Source organism: Falco cherrug, chromosome 1 (assembly GCF_023634085.1).
Source record: "Falco cherrug isolate bFalChe1 chromosome 1, bFalChe1.pri, whole genome shotgun sequence".
NCBI classification, from domain to species: Eukaryota; Metazoa; Chordata; class Aves; order Falconiformes; family Falconidae; genus Falco; species Falco cherrug.
The window spans coordinates 63,442,816-63,462,711 of record NC_073697.1 but is presented as its reverse complement, the minus strand read 5'-3'; positions in this window follow the sequence as shown (position 1 = coordinate 63,462,711).

The following is a 19,896-nucleotide window of genomic DNA, read 5'->3' as shown; positions in this document are numbered from 1 at the left end:
CTGCAATGAATGTAATTGGAGAAACAACTTTCCTTACTACTCCACAAATAACAGATTTCTCACATTGAAGTTCAGTAATTCTGGTTGTTGCTACTGTTTGAATAATTTAGTGCAGGGTGAAAAAACTCTCATTGAAGCAATTTATACTGGATGAATGACTTCACAAGAAAGGTCATATGAGTCTTATTTCTATGGAACAAGCTCATTGCTCCTGGAAGTATCCCATCACAATTAGAATTTTCCTCCTTAACGTGTTTGAAAATCCTTTTAAAAAGCTTTGACTACATTCAGTTTTACTGATTTTTCTTCATTCTTATGCCACTTATGATCTTATTCTGACTAAACCTTACTCTATGGTTACATTGATCACCTTGGGGTAGGTCCTAAGATAACTTCCCTCTCCTTGGAAACCTCTTTTATCCACATTTGTGGGATGCTTCCTCATTCCTGCTGACATTCATAATCAAAATAATGCCTGATAGATCCAGATGTGGGCCTGCTTTGAGCACCTCATACTTCCCACATAAGAAAAAAACTATTCAGACTTAGTTTCAAACATCTACTTCTAAAGTCATTTTGGCTCCCTTCAGAAATTTAAGGCTTTCAGAATATGGGAGGTATTGAGCCAAAAATTCTGGGTTTACTATGTCAGATTTAACTACCCAAGAAATTGCTTGTGTTATTACTGCTTGAAAAGTTTTAAGCACTCTCAACACATCTGTCAAACAGATTGTAATATTTGTTTTGAAGAAAACATAGTCTGGTGGATAGCAGTTTGCAATGTAGGAACCTCAGAATCAGGTCTCTGATCTTTCTTGTTCAAGACATGCTCTGCTTTGCACAAGAGATGTGCATGTGTATCTCTGCCACCTTTGATCCTGACTCCATGAAACTTTCTGTCAGGGTGCCATGGAGATGGGCTGGCTGCTGTTGGATCCCATATTCAGCTTGGAAAGAACCTCACCAGGTGGGGTGTGCACCTCTGTTCCCCGGGGTGGCAGCTGGGGTCAGCCAAGAGTCTCTCTCCATCACCAGGCACACATACTGAAGATTTATTAGGACCTTGCTTGTAGTAGAAATTACTCCATTTAACAGCAGGTCTATTTGACTATAAGATTTCACTAAGAATATGAAAGGCTTCCTGTCCACAGGTGTGAAGTGTTTCAGATATTCTTTTCCGTGTTGAGATCATGGATTCGGTGGCCTTACCTGCATGATCCCCTGCATTTATGGAACATTAGTTTGGTTTCTTGAAAATTAACATTTTTTTTTCCATCTCCATTTTTTCCATTCCACATTCTAAGGAATAATTTGAACCTTAGACTTTAAAGTGAATAAGGTTCACTTTAAAGTGGTAAAGCAGATGAGCTACACAGTAGTTTTTTATTAAAAAAAAGAATTATTAGCCTTTGTACAGTATGGCTGTCATTATTAGTGGACGAAATCTCTTCAAAAGAAATTGCAGCTGGGAAACAAACTTCTCTGAACATAACTATGTCAGATTCATTTAATCCAACCCTGGGACTTGGTCACATGAAAGTTCAAACTCTGAAAATATTTCTGTGAATAAAAGTGATTAATTTGCTGCTGAAATCTTCTCCCCAGTTAGACAAAAGCTTTTACTCACATATTAACAGTCATAGCAGTCATGTAGCTTACTGATAAACACACTTATTGGTCATAACAAGTCTGTCAGGAATCACTGGTTCTGTGAAATTAGTATTTGCCTCATCAAAGAGAACCATAGCTTTGTATTTGGTAAGCAAAGAATGTATCATGGTACTGAGTCTGTATGTTTTAGTGGGGACGGAATAGTGTAGATGCAGTTATCCTCTTTTCACTGGAAAAAAAAAAAAGGTTGAATTGATGGAGAAACTATGGCTCATAGCTCTTAATTGTAATGGGAGAAACTTCTACATCTATTTTCTGAAGTTTCTCTGAATCTGTAGGTGTCTGACATTAGGAAATGCTAAGTTGCCAGACTTTATGCTTGAGTCTAACAGTTGTTTTGAGGACAAGGCATGTTGTCCAACACTGAGTTGCCCACTGGCCTGCAGCAAGATGTGGCAAATAATGTGAACTGAGTAGTTCAAAGATGGTTCCTGTTCTAGGATGGCAACAAAATGTGGATCTCCAGGCCATGAGTCTTCATCACTTTCTTAGTGTCACAGTACAAGCTAAAGCTTATCAATATCTTTCAAACCTTTCAGAATGCTTCGTAAGTTTGGTCTAAATCCAGAAGATAGAAAACTTAGTTTTCATATGCATTGAGATTAGTTTTCTTATGTACCTATAATGATAGGCATTTGATTTGTATCAAGTAATAACCTTTAACTATTTTGTGTTTCTTCTCTTAATCTCAGTATCCTGTGTTTTAACAGCAAGTTTGAAGAGTAAGTCTGTTATAAATTATCAATATGTATGTCTGAAAAAATGTGTAGACGTATTTGGATTAAAATTTCTGGTCAACTAAAATATGCTTTCCTTTTTGGAGATTATTTAAATGTTTTTTCTAATTCCTTTTTACCGTTACCAAAATCTTCAAAGTTTTTGTTATTTTCTTCTGCATTTCAGCACAATGTTTTCTTCAATAACATTTATATAACTTAAACATTTCTTTCTGGAAATTCATTTAAGTTCAGGAGTCAAAGTTAAATGAAATCATGGAAGCAGCATTACATTTGGATAGACTTGTGACCACTATAATGAGATTTCAATTCACTATCCTCTTCAAGACAAGAGCAGTATTTGAAAAAACATCTTTCCTCGCATGTGAATTGTGGTGGGTTTGCATAACAAGGTTTTGGTAGTGTGAGGACTACAGGGGTGGCTTCTGTAAAAGGATGTCAGAGGCTTCCCCTAAGTTAAATAGAGCCAATGCCATCTGGCTCTGAGATGGATCCACCACTGGCCAAGGCTGACCCCATCAGTGACAGTGGTAACACATCTGTGATAGCATGTTAAGAAGGAAAAAAAATTCAAAAAATCTGCACCAGCAGGAGAAAGGAGTAAGAGTATGTGAGAGCCACAAATCTGCAGACACCAAGGTCAGTGAGGAAGGAGGGGCAGGAGGTGCTCCAGGTGTCAGAGCAGAGGTTCCCTGGCAGCCTGTGGTGAAGACCATGGTGAGGCAGGCTGTGCCCCTGCTGTGGAGGTTAACGGTGGAACAGATATCCATCTGCATCCCATGGAGGTTAACAGTGGAGCAGATATCCACCTGCAGCCTGTGGAGGACCCCATGCTGGATCAGGTGGATGCCCGAAGGAGGCTGTGACCCGTGGGAAGCCTGCACTGGAGCAGATTTGCTGGCAGAACTTGTAACCCTGTGGGGTACCCTTGCTGGAGCAGTCCATTCCTGAAGGGCTGCACCCCGTGGGAAGGACCCACACTGGAGCAGTTCATGTAGAACAGCAGCCTGTGAGAAGGCCTCATGTTGGAGAAGTTCATGGAGAACTGTCTCCTGTGGGAGGGACCCCACGCTGGAGCAGGGGAAGAGTGCCAGGAGGAAGGAGTGGCAGAGATGTGATGAATTATTGACTGTAACCCCATTCCCATCCTCCTGCACCACTCAGGGGAGGAGGTAGGGAAATCAGGAACTAAATTAAGCCCAGAAAGAAGGGATGGAAGGTGTTTTTCTGATTTGAATGGTAAAAAATTAAGCTATTTTTCCCAATCTGAGTCTGCTTTGCTTGTGACATTAATTGCTGAAGTCATCTCCCTTGTCCTTATCTTAACCCATGAGACTTTCATTATACTTTTCTCTCCCCTGTCCAGTTGAGGAGAGGAGTGATAGAGCAGTTTTGGTGGGCACCTCACATTCAGGAAGGGTTAAACAAGTACATGAATACAATTTCTCATTGAATAGTAATTATGAGATCAGAGACCATGTTCTTTTTGCTTATTGCGCAATTTAATAAAACACCCTCAACTGGGATGTTCTGAATATCAGGCAGTTTTTCTTGGTCCTGAAGACTTACAGCTAGGGTACCTTTAAGCACTAGTTAGACCAAGAGAAAAAGAATGTCCAGAGGAAATTACTCCTTATTTTCACTGTAATGTCAAAGTATCTATTCATATACATAAACATACATATATATGCCTGCACATATACTTAACTGCAGACACACATGTAACAAAGAAAATTCTACTTATAACTTTAGACATATAAAAAAATTATATCTGATATGTTAACGGATATTTTGCATTTTGTTTGCTGCTAAATGGACCCATGGTGTCCATCCTTGAATAATTTGTTGAGGCTATGATCAAAAAACGAATTATCAGCTAGTAAATTTTCATGGCAAACCAATCAAAAAATACATATATAGGATAAATTTGTACATGGCTGTTTCCTTAATCCTTATTGAAGAGGGTGGGAGAAGAAGTGATATGAAATAAAACATTCCTATATACCCACTTAACGCTTTCTACCTTTGCACTTTGTACCTCTTAAATATAAAAACACAGAACAGATGTTTTATGAATTATGCACATTGCATAACAGAAGCCAATTGTCACATGAATTTTGATACTGAATAATTAATTTATGATCTGCTACATCTGCAGAGGGACTGATCCATTTCTTATTGTAAGAGACACTTAGGTAATGACATGACCCAGCAATGTGCACTTGCAGCCCAGAAAGCCAGCCGTATCCTGGGGTGCATCAAAAGAAGCATGGCCAACAGGTGATTCTCCCCCTCTACTCCACTCTTCTGAGACCCCACCTGGAGTGCTGCCTTCAGCTCTGAGGCCCCCAACATAAGAAGGAGGTGGACCTGTTGGAATGCGTCTGGAGAAGGGCCACGAAGATGATCAGGGGGCTGGAGCACCTCTCCTGTGAAGACAGGCTGAGAGAATTGGGGTTGTTCAGCCTGTAGAAGAGAAGGCTCCTGGGAGACCTTATTGCAGCTTTCCAGTGCCTAAAGGGGGCCTACAAGAAAGCTGGAGAGGGACTTTTTATGAAGGTATGTAGTGACAGGACAAGAGGTAAGGGCTTTAAATTGAAAGAGGGTAGAGTGAGGTTAGATATAAGGAAGAAATTAGTCATTGTGAAAGGGTGAGGCACTGGAACAGGTTGTCCAGAGAAGCTGTGGATGCCCCATCTCTGGAATTGTTCAAGGCCAGGTTGGATGGGGCTTTGAGCAACCTGTTCTAGTGGAAGGCATCACTGCCCGTTGCAGAGGGGTTGGAACTAGATGATCTTTAATGTCCCTTCCAACCCAAGCCATTTTGTGGTTCTATAATCAAAATTAACTGAATTAATTTTGATTTTCCCTTGAGATATTTTAGGCATGAAGCATACTAAAGTTTCTGCTGTCAGAAGTTACCAGGGACCAGTAGATCTCCTTAATAAAAATATTAGGGATTTCTCATGCTAGCTCATGCACAGGGAATTTTCACAGGTTTTTCTTCAAAATGGCATGTTTTGGGGAAATATTATGGGGGAAAACATGCCAAACTCTTGAGTTTAATGAATAAATGCTCTATACCAGCATTCCTGGGTGTCATATGCTCAACAGGTATCAAAACAAGGTTAAAACCCCCCACATCACAAACTCCAGGAAGCCATTTCTATCAGTAACTCTACAAGAAAACTTGGCAGAAAACTTGGAAAGATGCTTGAAATTATATTTGAAATTATATTTGTCAAATATAGGATAATTTGAAATTGTCAATACAGTCCCTTGGAAATGTAAACAAAAACCTCTAATGTAATGGAGAAAGTATTTTAAAGAAAGCATAACCTTTAGGAATACTCATCTTATTAGAAATTAGATGTTAGTAAGTCGATAAATATTTTACATTGCATTTCATGTACACCTGAAAAATTAGCAGATGGAATATTGTAAATCTTCAAATGATTAAAAATTATTGTTGGCTGATTATTTATGACATTGGCAATCTTAACTGACCTTGTAAAGCAAAATGGAACAGGTGAATTCAGTAGGACTTCAGACATGTTCAAATTCTTTTTTACTTAGCAATGAGAACAGTTGATGGTGTGCTTAGGCATGCAGAGCCTCCGTTATAAGACATGGAATTTAAAAAATGCAAATGACTGACAAGAATTGTTCTATTCTGTATTTGTCTCTAAATGTATTGCAAAGTAGGTTCACAAAGAAGCTGAATGCCAGCAATGAAATAAAGATAAATTTTACCACAGAATGTGTAAATCGCAGTGCAAACTACAGCAATACAGGATCAGATTAATTCATTAATTTCTAGAGTACACTTAATCAAATATTTTATTTTTTAATATAAAAACTAACATAGAAAACATAGTAAGACAAGGACTGACATGAATATGAACTTTCCAGATAGTGACCAGCATCTATAAATAAAGGCAATTTCTTTTCATTGTATAGAGTATTCCATAAGGTCCAAATTTTTGGTCTGAAATGGGACAAAGAATTCGTTTACAGATTTTAGAAGCAAACCATTCAGTTGGCAGCACTTTTGTAAAATTGAAATCTTTCATTAAAATTTTCATATATATAATACAAATAAAAACAAGGTTCTGAAAAATTAATTTTATTCTGAAAAGGGTGAGTACAATAGTTTCATACATTAAACTGTGTTTCTATTGGTTTTTTTCTTCAAACCAACCTTTACCTTCTATGTGATTTTCAATACCAAATTTTCAATGCTTTCTAATAGTAGCTCCTAATGCCTTTATAAATTGAAAAATAAAATCTGAATGCAACCAGTCATTTGCCGAGGTAGAAACGATGTTAAATAAAGACACTGTTTCATTACAGCTTTTAAGACCTAATTGCAAATAACAGCAGAAAACTTCTACATAAACCAAAGAATTCTGGTATTTTGTGTCTTGCATAAACTGAGTGCTGTTCACAGTCCTGTTTTAGAGAGAAAGACTTGAAGCAGGTAGCAGATCCTCTTTAACAGTCAAACGAGCTAGTACAGAAGAAACTGATGAACAACTGGTAGGAAAATGAGATTGTTCAGGCTCAGGGACCATAGCGAGCCATATATATCTAATATACTTTTCTCCATTCTCCAAATTTGATCTAAAGCTGAGAAAGAAGAGGATGTAGAGAGGATGAAGGAAACAAATCCACTTAAGTCTATAGAATATTTGTGGGAGAACCCTAAATCCTGTGGAATTACTGAGGTGGGATTTGTATTATCCCTGACAACTGTAGCTGGATGGAAGCCAAGTCAAAGTAAAATTAAGATGAATGATCCAAAGATAAAAACAGATGTTATATACATGGTTGAAAGTAGTTGCCAAAACAATAAATATAAACACAGAACAAATATGAAATCTGAAAAATCAAACAGCAAGATGGTATAAAGTAGTTGGGATGGATATTGAAGACCTTAGTATTAAAACTGCTAAAAAAAGATCTTAAAAAGTTCTTTAGGAGACAAAACAAAGCAAAATGAAAATTGCTGGACCAAGTAATTACTGAGCTGGGCCAGAGCCAAAAATCTCTCAAATGGTGACTCAGCATTCAAGTATCTAGTATCCTGTACAAGGATCCAGAACCTCGCCCCCCCCCCCCCCCCCCCCCCGCAGCTACACACAAAGTTTTGTGTGTCAAAATATGTAGCCACTTTATTTTAGTAAAATGATCCTAAGTGACTGCTGCTAATGATTGTGCCAAAAATTTTTCTACATCACGCTGAAGGCCATCTTTATTTCTTGACAAGTTTCTATGCCCAATTCCCCACTTTTTATTAGTTTGATCATTAGAGAACTATCCTAAGTGAAAAATTGTATGTCATCTACAGCTTTAAAGGGCTTTCGATCCTGCTTCTGAGCTTCCTAAAGAATGAGTTGTTAGACAGAAGAGGGGAAAATATCCCATCTCTCCTGTTAGATGTATGCAACTGTGGAACTAAGAATCCAAAATTCATTTCAAAAAAGAGTTTTTCTTAATGTATAAACGGACTTTCTTGTATTCCAGTTGTGCCTATTGCTTCTTGTCCTTTCACTGGGTACCACAGAGGAAAGACTGACTCTTGCCTTCTTTACTGTCTCCTATCAGATATTCATACACATGATTAGGATCCCACCTGAGTCCTCTCTTCTCCAGACTAAAAAGCCCCAGCTCTCTCATTCTCTTATGGCAGATGCTTCTATCCCTTAACCATCTTCATGGCCCTTTGCTGGACTTGTTTCAGTAAGTCCATGTCCTTCTTTTACTGGGTATCCCAGAATGTGACCTAGCACTCCAGATGTGTCTCACTGATGTTGAGCAGAGGGGAAGAATCACCTCCCTTGACCTGCTGCTGCTGGTCTTCCTAATGCAACCCAGGATGCCGTTGGCGTGTTTTGCTACAAGGGCACATCACTGGCTCACGTTCAATTTGTTGTCCTCTGGGGCTTCCAAGGCCTTTTTTTGCAAAACAGAATTTCCCTTTAAATAGGATATTCAAGTCCTTTAGTATTTCCAGACTTGTCACTCCTACCACTTTTATATACTTGTCTGTACATTACTGATCCCTTTTCCTCTTCAGTTCCACATATCTTACCAAAGCAATACTTATTTTAATAAACAATGTCTCTACTGAGTTATAAAAGTAAATTGCTTCTTCAAGATTTTTAGGAAATGGACCATTTTCCTGGAGAATGTCTTCTGGTTTAATCTGAACTCTTAATGAATTCATGGGTTAAAATGTTATTCTCTTCCATAGTAAGCCCCTTCCAGTTTTTCCCTTCTTTCAGGAATAGAAGTTAAATGATACCAAATTAGGAGAGCACTTCAATCCTTACGAGAAGTGATGTCTGGAGTTATAGATAGGTGTATGTTACAGTACTATACAGTGAAATAAATGAATAACACACAATAAAATGTAATAATTTCTGAAACATGAAAGTCTGCATGATCTCCAATGGAAATATTTTAATCTTTTAATTTATAATAATCAGTTAGTACTACTAATCCTGATTTGATTCTAAAGAACTTAAAAGGAATGTGAGTTGTAATTATATTTCCAACTGGGGAAATAACACCACATTATTTTGCTGTTTTGTTATCAATAATTAGCTGCTCTAAAGAGGTACTAAATGAGTACTTTAGTTGTACTGAAGCCAAAGCTTAATTCTAGCTATCTATAAATAATTTTTGTTGACATTATTTCCCTAAGAATTAATATACATTTGTTTTCAAAGATGACAAACCCCGGGGATATTTTGGTATTTGTATTCAAAAATAGAAAATTAGAATGACATTGTTTCCACTTAGTGCAGATGTTCTCCCTGAGCAGTACCTGTAGGACTGGGTCTTGCGATTCTGCTAGTCTGGAGTGAAAGGTAAATGCTGCATTTGTAGGGACTGTAATGCCGAAAAGAAAGTGATATGGAACAGGGATGGTGAAGAGAAGGGCTTTGTTTGCTCTGTATGTATTCTAAATAAAAGAAAGGACTGTCAGACTGTGAGAGGTTTTCCTACCGGTTTTGCAGCTTTCTGGAAAGAATCCTCATACTCCGGTTCAGTATGTAGCACATACAGAGAGTTCTTGCTTTGGTCCTGTCCAGCCTACTGTCACTAAGGAGCTTCCTTGAAAAGATCAGAAACAACTTAATGATGAGGTAGGAGCACTGGCTCCCAGCCATAGGATCCTAAAGGGTAGTCCTGGTTAATGCTGGAAGAAGAAGAATGCTAGCAGAGAAAGCATATAAAGAGAGATAACTGAATCTCCCAAATCCAGTTCCAAGCAGGGTAGGGGAGTAGGAGAAAAGAGGGAGAAAATGCAGTGTTTGGACAACTGGAAAAGAGAAATAATGTTATGTAATATTTTAAAAGTTAGTTGTTTGGATTTTCTTTTTATAATTTTAAAGCAAATTTAATCCAGGGTTTAGTTTATATGAAATTCAGAAGTTAAATTTCTACCTGTTATTCACATAGAATATGCATAGAAGTCACAAACTGTGATTTGAATACAAATATATTTGAGAAACTCATGAAGTGTTTTCAGACAAACAGATCAGTCCTCAGAGTGAAAAACAATAAACATTTTTGGTTCTTAAACAGACAGGATTTTTGTTTTTTATTAGAGTATATGATATTTCCTTATTTCTTCTGGAGATGGATTTTATCTCAGAAGGAATGTGACCATTCATTAACTTCTGTACTTGTAAGATAGATCATAGAAAAGTTTTATATTCTTATATAGAATAAGATACTAGTTGAACTTGAAAAGTAACTTCTAATGCAAATTGCATAACAACATTGTGAACATTTTGAACAACAGCTTTCAAATACATTATAGGGTAAAAAATTGACCTATTTTTTGTGTTACTGGGTCAATTCGCATTGCTTCTGTTTGGATTTTAGTTATTCAGAACAGGAAGTTGTACCTGTGTTTAACGACAGATTAAATAATAAGTTTGTGAAATCTAGCAAGAAGCAGCATGCACTTAATATACCATAAAGTGTCAAAGTTATTGCCATTAATTTGCCACAATGGGAAAGGAATTCCTTTCAAAATCAGAATAGGGAAAAGGTCAGAGGAGAGCATAGTGAGAACTTAAAGAACCATCTGATTTCACTCCCTGCCCCTCCCCCCCCCCCTCCTCCCACCAAGTATAACACAGTAATGATGCTACTTGCTTGGATGATACCTTTAAAATGGAAATGAGTTGCTTTTTCCAAAGGTACTTTGTAAATTTCAAAACATACATCACTGTCACTTTGCATGTCTTTAAACAGCTGAAATGCAAATATCTCATCATCTCCTTTCCTCAGTTTTCACATTACTGTTTCTAGGTATCTGGCAATTTACCATGGTAATGAAAATGCCGGAGCTTGGCAATATGCCATGAAATGGCAATAGAATGTGTTATAATTGCTTTTAATGGGAATAATAATGATAAAGAATGAAAAATATATTTTGAACCTAGTAAAAGTTGGAGCAACATTAATTTATTTCTCTCTCTTTTCTGCCTTTTTTTCCTTCTAGTTCATTTCAGGGATAGGAAACTAATTTGTCTTCTAGACAGAACTGATTTACTAGCAACATGCTCCATGCACTGAGGTGAGGCATTATAATGCCAAAACCAGACTTCAGTTGTACCCTTGTGACACTATTAATTTTATTATGCTTTCATCCAACACCTTTACTTAGATAATTCCCTCTTTAACCTTCAGTGCACCATCCAAAATTTTGCTCATATGCTATGGTATAGGTAAATCAGATTTTCCCATTTTCATTTAGTGGGACATTTAAAGAGTTTTAAGGACAGTGAAACTGTTAGGAGACCATAAGACCTAGACACAAGTAGATATAAACCTAGATAAATATGAGGCTTACGTAAAAACAGGTAATTTTGTCAGCTGGTATACCAAAGAATGATTATGATGCAACCTACCCATTTGTTTGTCTTAAATTTTAGACAGTCTGACATCTTGTCCCATACTCTGGCTACAATGTTTTAAATGGCAGCATATGCAAGCAAGCGAATTATTTTCCAGAAAAAAACACTGCCCAGTGATATGACTATTCACAAAAATCTAAGGTAAAAATCCCATTGGTCTTAAGGCTTGTCCAGCCTGGACAAGAGAAGATATCGGGGGGAACATAGCAGAGCCTGCCCATGCCTATGAGGAGATTATCAGGAAGACAGAGTAAGGCTCTTCGCAATATTGTATAGTGGGAGGACAAGAGACAATGAATACTGAAACAGGATTCACATTGGTTATAAGGAACACCTTTTCGTGTTATGAGACAGACAGCTGAAAAGGTTGCCCAGAGAGTTATGCAATCCCCATCCTCAGAGGTTTTGAAGACCTGGCAGGTTAAAGCCCTAAGCAACCCATTCTGATCTCATAGCTGACCCCATCTGAAGCAGGAGGCTGGATTAGAGACCTGAGGTCCCTTTTGAAGTGGTTTATCCCGTGATTCTAAGATCCTATAATAGCTAATTCCTAAAGCAGGGAACTGTTCACAGAAAGTATCTTCTATAATTTTTTAAAAAAATAAATTAAATTCTTCTTAGATTTTAAAAATTCTGGGAAGTTTTTCCAAGGTTGCACTACACTAACATTTTTTAATATTATGCTTGCACTAGACTAACATTTTTTAATATTATGCTATATTCTAATTTTTCTGCATGTAGATATCTTCACCCTTCTTGCAACAGGAAGTATCATAGTAGAGCAGATAGTTTAGAAATGCTGAAATTCCAAAAATCCTGTCTTTCCATGCCAATTAAACCTTCAGTAATATATTCCAAATAATGGCTAAGGGAATATTTGTGGGAAAGACAGCTTATTTTATTTTTCTCCAATTATAATAGTTCATCTTTTAAAAAATTACCTTTTCCTCCAAACCTTGCCTTGCCTGTATCCTCAGACCATCATGAGTGTGGATACACCACCACTAGCATTACTTGTTTCTCCTGAGTTCAAAGACTGTTATGATCTTTTGAAATGCAAAGGTTCAGTTTCAGGGTTTCTGCTTGATTACTTTAATAAAATATAAGGACGTATTTCATTAATCAGTCACGTACTAGACAAAATGCATAGATTTACATCTGGCATTTGCTATTGCACACCTCAAAAGCAAGTCATTTTTTTTTGTTTTTGGTGTTCTTGAAAGTACCTTTCTAAATGAGGGGAATTCCAGTTCTCCAGGAGGGAGGAATTTTGTAATTGAAGGAACAAAACAGAGTTGGCAGGAATGAATAATTAAAAAAATCCCTCCCTCCTAATTAGATAGTGTATACTGTCTTCTTAACTTTGTTAAAATTTAGAATTCACTTTGTGAATTGTAGGCTAAACAAGGTTGGGTTTCATAAACAGAGTAGATGTTACAGCCTGTTACATCCAGAACATTGGCTGCAAGCCCTGTGGTAAACTGTCTCAGTCAGAAGTCTGACTGCATGAAGCTGGGGGGAAAAAAAGAAAAGGACAGGTAATGTCATTTTTTTCCGAGATAACATAAGAACATCTGTGCTGGATCAGACCCATAATTCTTCTTTAGACAGTGGTCAGTTATAGGAACAGACTACAAGAGACAGGGTAGCTCTAAAATATGCTGTGTCCTTTTTTACTTTCTTGTTTCCTGGCAGTAAGTGGGGCAGAGCCTTCTGGACTCAAATGGCTGCTTCCAGATCACTGCATTTAGTACCAACAATCAGCCTGTTTGAATCCATTTATACTTTTGCATGCAAAAAGATGCTGTGGCAATAAATTATTCTGTGAAGATGTGAAAAAAATATACCATTACAATTCAGAGATTACTTTAAATTTGGGCCTGCAAATTTAAATAGAACTTGGAGAATCACAAATGAAGCAATTTGCCATTAGAGAATGAATCTGTTCTTCTCCAGATAAGTAATCTGTGCAGTGATGAAACATGTTTTAATTAACTCTGTTTCATCAACACTGATAAACTGGAGAGATCCAAATCCTAAAGTGGGTTGTTTCATAGTGTCAGAAGAAGAAAAGTCTCTGCATCTAGTGCTTTGCTTAGAGGACACGCCACCTTTTTCAGATTTCACTGATATTTATGCTCATTATGAAAGAATTTAGCTTATTTTGTTGTTGCATAACAGCAAGAGGACAACATCAGTTATGTGCTGTGGTAGTGCATGGAGCACTGCACTTGGAGCATCCACTTACCAACTGCACAGCACATCCTGCCTTGTGCATGGGAGTAGAAGTTGATGGAGACCCAGTAGGTCCATGTAGTTCAGTAAACCTCATGCAGCTGTACTAGCTGACATTTGAAAAGAGTCTTAACACTGGAGGATTGTCCAGATTTGCCTGCATCCAATTCAGGTTCGGAGATCTCTTGGCATTTTTTTCCTTAACATCAGCAGTAGATTATTGAATAAAAAGGAAAAATAACTCAGCCTTCTTGTAAGTTACTTTGATATCTAGTGACAGAAGGCAATATGTAAGAGCTTGACATTCTATCTATTATTCCATTAAGTTATTATCATAACAACCTCCGTATTGGATACACAACATAGGTTTTTGCTATTCCGCAGCAAACATTTCTTCTATATGTATAATTACAGAATGACTATCTCAGTTTAACTCAAATATAATTATGTAAATAGGCATATATGCCCTCAAACTGCTTTTTGCATACTATTCTGACCTAGGAATCATGCCTTTACTTGCTTATATTCATGGCTTAGAGGTGTTGGCCCAAAGCTTCTTTACATGCAAGTTTATAAATAAAGATCACATAAAAGTCTTATTATTATTTTTTAAACTTATTTTTACTTACTTTCAAAAATGAATTACTGGCAAATCCGAAGTGATTAAGACGGCAAGATTACGAATGCTGCAGTGCTGAAATTTCTTTAATTGTGTACTGGAATTCAAACATGTCTTCTGGAATTTTATGAAAACTGATATATAACAAAGGAGAGAAACAAACATTTGTTCTAGTTTGGTGGGTAAGAAGCTTGCATGTTGAGACAAAAGTTTCTGCTTGGTGAGAACATTGTTTCATCCAAAAAAATCACACCAAACCAGACTGTTCCTGTTGGTCATCTTCTCCACAGACCACTAACTATGTTGTCTCTCTTTCTGTGTGTTTCTGTATTTGATTTTTTTCCTGTTGTAAGCAAGTCTAGTCATCCCTCTTGATTTTTTTCTTTCTGCTCTCCTTTTTTCTAGCCCTCTCAGATGAAGATTCCTCAGCAAATACTTTTTAAAAGTCGTTTCTGAGGAATGGCTGGACTTAGTGAAATAGAAAATATTTAATCCAATTCTAATTGTTTGGTATTAAACACAGCTAGACAACATGCCTAGGTGATTAAGCCATGTCTAGCATAGTTCTGGTGTTTACTGATTTAATTAATAATATTAATTAATAAAGCACATTCCTTGGTATGTAATCAAGTATTCATATAAGCCTTAACTACTTAAGATAGCAGAAAGCAACAATGTTTTATACTGCCAAAAGTCACTCTTCTTGTATGATCACAGAATTGCGGTCAAGGTTGGAAGGTACCTCTCAAGACGATCTAGCTGAACTCTCTACTCAAAAGATGGTCAGGTACGACAGGTTGCCCATGGCTGTGTCCCATTGCATTTTTAATACCTCTAAGGATAAAAACTCCACAATTTCTTTGGGCAATCTGTTGTGAGAGACCATATCTCAAACTGACTGTCTCAAAGCTTGTTTGCAGAGCTTCTGGAAGTCTTAACAGTTGTGAACAGATAAGGAGCCAACAGCTGCCCAACATCAGCTGTCGGCTGGGGTCAAGGAAAGGCCACACTGCTGTGTGGGATGTGCCTAGACATGGATGATCACCCCTACCTGAGCAGTAATCACATATGCCCCACGGAGAAATGCAGTACATGCTGCTGTCTGGGAAATGACCACCCTGACCACCCTATAAATGACTGTGCAACCAAACAATAAGTGCCAATTCAGAGACCTCCATCACTGATACAGAGACTATGAACCAGCGGGACATCTCTGGATCCATGGTGGTGACTAGCTCTTGCACCTGTATCCCAACGGCTTGCTAGATTTCCTTTTTTCCTATCTTTCCCTCTCTTTCCTATCACTATTTTCTTACCACAACACATGAATGTTTTGCTTATATAAGCACACAATAAATTTCCTTGATTAGTGGCATTTTACCTCATTTGTGTCTTATTCTCACTCTGCGTATAACAAAAAATTTCCTTGGCTCAGGTCTTCCCAGACTGGAACACCTGTTCAAGTGTTCAACTGTCCCCAGAGGAAAAAAAAGAAAAGTCTTAATTCTTTCTTATGTTCGGACCTAATTTCCTATATTCCATATTGCGCCAACAGTTTCTTGTTCTTTCACTTCACACCACTGAGAAAAGCCTAGCTCTGTCCTCTTGATTGTTGTCCATCAGATAAACAAGGATAAGCCCTGCCCTGAGCCTTCTCCAGGATGAACAGTCCCAGCTCTCTCATCCTCTCCTCATATGACAGATCCCTTAACCATCTTCATGGCCCTTTGCTGGACTCATTCCACTATGTCCATGTCCTTTTGGTACTGAGAATGCCAGAGCAGGAGCCAGAACTCCAGATGTGTCTCCCTAGATTTGAGTAGAGGGAAAGAATCGCCTCCCTTGACCCTGAGGCAATGATGTTCTTCCTAATGCAGCCCAGGATATGTTGGCCTTCTCTGCCACCAGGGCATGTGGCTGGCTCATGTTCAGCTTGTCCATTAGGACCCCCTGGCTCTTTGCAGAGCTGCTTTCCAGTCTGTTGGCCCTCATTCTGTGTTGGTGCCTGTGGTTATTCCTCCCCAGGTGCAGGAATTTGCATTTCCTTTTGCAGAATTTCAGGGATATCATTGGATATTGAACTTCTTGAGAGTGTCAGCCCATTTCTGCAGCCTGTTAAGGAAATATATTAAAATCCCCTTTTAAAAATATTTTTCAGTGGCTGAATGAAAAGCAAAACAGTGGTCAGAAACCTTTACCAAGAAAAAAATAGAGCCAGAAGCAAAGTTACAGGAGTACTAGTGCCCTTACAATCAGTGAAATTCCAAGTCCTCTAAAAATTCTTGAAGTTATTAATTTGAGAAGGAGTGTATGTTTTAAATAAGTACAGTTGTTCACAAGGAAGAATCAAATTAGAAAACAAAAATTTTATCAGTGGAAACCCAGGAAGACTGACAAATATGACTTATAATATCATGAAAAGATGCTACCATATTACAGTTCCCCAAAATTTTCTGAACCAGATTCTTCTGCTTACACTCAACTTGTCTAGCATTTGTTCTACAAACTGGTAAACAAATGACTTCACAACAAGCCAATCAAACAAAGTATTTATTATAAATCAGTTAATCTCTTTAGGTATAGCACAAGAAATTAAATGCTCATTTAACTACAGCCTGTGGTTCAGGTGGAGCACAGACTAGTAGAAAGCAAATTATCTCTTGTTTCATCTAGCACATGGAACAATGTCCTATGAATTGTAGCATCTGAGTGTTTGCCCAGATGGAAGGGCTGGACTTGCACAACATCATCTCCCAATTCTGTTCCCATCCCAGTAAATGGCAAATATGTCAGAATTTCCTTCTTCTTCTTTAGACACATGTTATGGCTTGATTCATCTAAACATCTTTAAGGTTTTATCCAGCTGTGTGTGGCCTTGAAGCTTCTGGTGTGGCACTCCAACAGACAAATAGAGCAGATTCATTGTCTGAATCATGTAGGTTTTGATATGGGTTTGTAAAATGGCAGGTGCTTTTCTTTTGGTTATGATTCAAAAAGTTATCAGGTGTTTCATTAAGATTAATAATTTGTTTTCCTTAGTCACAAAACCCCACAAATATTTGGCAGTACTGAGCCCTTCCTTCAGAATTCCATGCAGAAGTGATTTGTAATGAAGGTTATGAAAAATGACATTCCTGTAGATAGATGAAGATTCGTTTGTTTCCATACTCCCAGCTTTTTTCTTCAGTCTGTACAATTTCCAGCTGCCTCAGGGGCTGAATGATAAAGTAGGCGATCCTTCTCAGTTATTTTCAATGTGTTTATACGACACATTGTTTATGATGCTTTCACAGTATTTAGAAGGTCATAAACTATCAAAAGCCACAATGAAAGTTCACTGTAAAAATAATTCATGACAGAACAAAGCTTTTAGAGAATACGCAGTTATAAATTAGATAAAAATGGTAAGACATATTGACCCATGCTTCTTGTAATCATGTTTGGCATTGACTTTATTCAAAATCTTTATTCCCTCAGTAAAGGCTTATAGTAAGAATAGCTTTCCTTGAGTTTTATGAATGTTAAAGCAGTCAGGAAGAAATTGTTTTTAATATGGCTCAGTTTTAGCAGAGGTTATAGCCATTTCAAATCAAATATGTAAAAAAAAAAAAAAAAAAAAGGGAATGTTCTGGTGGAATTAATGGCACTGATGTAAACAAGAAGTATATTAGGCACTGTTTTATAATTAACAGATGTGACGTAATTCAGGGTTGTAAAGGTTCTTCAGCGAAGGCAGACTCCATGGCCCATATTTTGGGCCAGAATGTAAGGAGATTGTCTTGGCTTTCACAGATAAAAAGATTTGAAAAGGAAAGTATTTAGTGATCAGCATAGTCCCTTGAAAAGAACTTCTTCATGTCAGTTGGAGCCATTCAAAATCCAAAAACTAATCCAAATGCATCATGAATGGATCTCATTATTACCTACTGGAAGATTAGGTTTTATATTTGTAATGAATTACAATCCAGTGAGAATTTACATGTTTTGCTGACAAGTTAGAAAGTGAACAAGGAAATCTTTGGGGCCTTTTATAAGAATTAGAGACTGAAGTGTTTTTTTAATATTTTTTTATATATAAAACCTTATAAGAAGGCTCATATGTAATTTTAGTGCAGATTGGTTAATAAAGAAACATTTTAACTTAATTTCCATATATAATCATACAAGCTGATTATTGATAAAAACAAGGTGTTTGATGAAAATATGGTCAAATGTATTAGAGAAAGCTGAGGCTCATGATCTACATTCTTAATGTATTCATTCTAAATATATTCATTCTAAATAATGATTTTTTTTATTTAGAATGAAAAATGAGATACTCTTTAATTCATGATGGCACCAAACTTTCTTGTGTTTTGTTTTTGTTGTTTTTTTTTTTTAATAAGAAAGACTATATACAGATTGTAGCTTAGTCTTTTGCTTCTTTCAAAAAATTAAAGCAGTGAAACCCAAACATAAAAGAAATAACAACACTCACACCTAGTTTGCTAATTTAGTTTAAAAGTCATTTAACCTAGAAAGTATAATTACTGCAGTTCCTTTAAAGAATTTGTAGGAAATGGTAACTTTCTAGAAATTACAGTGTCCTTTTACTCAACGCTAAGCAGAAGTTCCACCACAAAACACAAAAGCAGGTTGAGCAATGACTGCTGTTAGTTATTTTTGTGCAAAGATTTGGCTGTGTGGAAACAGGGAAGAGCTGAGAAACTGAGAGAAGGTGGGAAACAGTCACAAGCTGCAGTGTGAAAAAGCACCAAGAGCATGATCCTGACAAGGACTCTAATAACACACATTCGAAAGTGAGGGCAGATGGAACTGTAAGGGAAAGGACTATAATTCATGTTTTGATAATCCTATATCCGAAGAAACAAGATTTGTACATTTTCTGTAAATGTAATGGATGATCTACACCCACCATTAGTTTCCCTTTCCATCTGGAATAACATTCACGTCTCTAACACTACCTAGCTAGACGATTCCAGAGAGATAACGCTAGCGATAAATGAGATGGGGAAGGAGAACATAACAATAAAATTCTGAGATGTGGTTCACCTCTTCAGGCTGGGATGCTTTTGAAAATGAAGTGTTTTAGAGTGAACCACCGGTTTTAAGTCAGTTTTTCAAACCACAGCTAGTTGGAAGAGCAAATCAACACAGCATATTTCAGCTGTCCCCCCAGCTGTAGATCAGATCCATTGACCGTAGGCATATAAACTTATTTTTTTTCTTTGAACATGTTGCTTTTTCATAGTATGTAGGGTTTGCTTAAATTTCTTTACTTTTCAAAATTAATAATTAACTTATATTGTGGTTTAGATACATGACAATCAGAAATAACACCAATTCTCTTTATTGGCTCCCTTCCTCCAATGCCTACTTAATTTTTTGCTAGATGAGCAAACTGTCTGAATGACAGCACTATGGTTTAACCTAAAAAGAGAGCCTGCAGATCAGTTAACCAGACTCGGGAGATTTTCTTCAGGCTAATTACCTGTGGAGCAGAATGGATTTTCTCTTTGATTTTAGTGCCTAAAGGGATTTCTGCCCATTCCCTCTGCATGCAAGGAAAAAAACATCTACTGCATATGCAAGCCATAAAAGTGATTAACTGAATCTGTAGTATATAGCTTCTACATAACTCAAACAATCTATTGAGAAACCAAAGTAAAAGTGTATCAATAAGATAAAACACTAG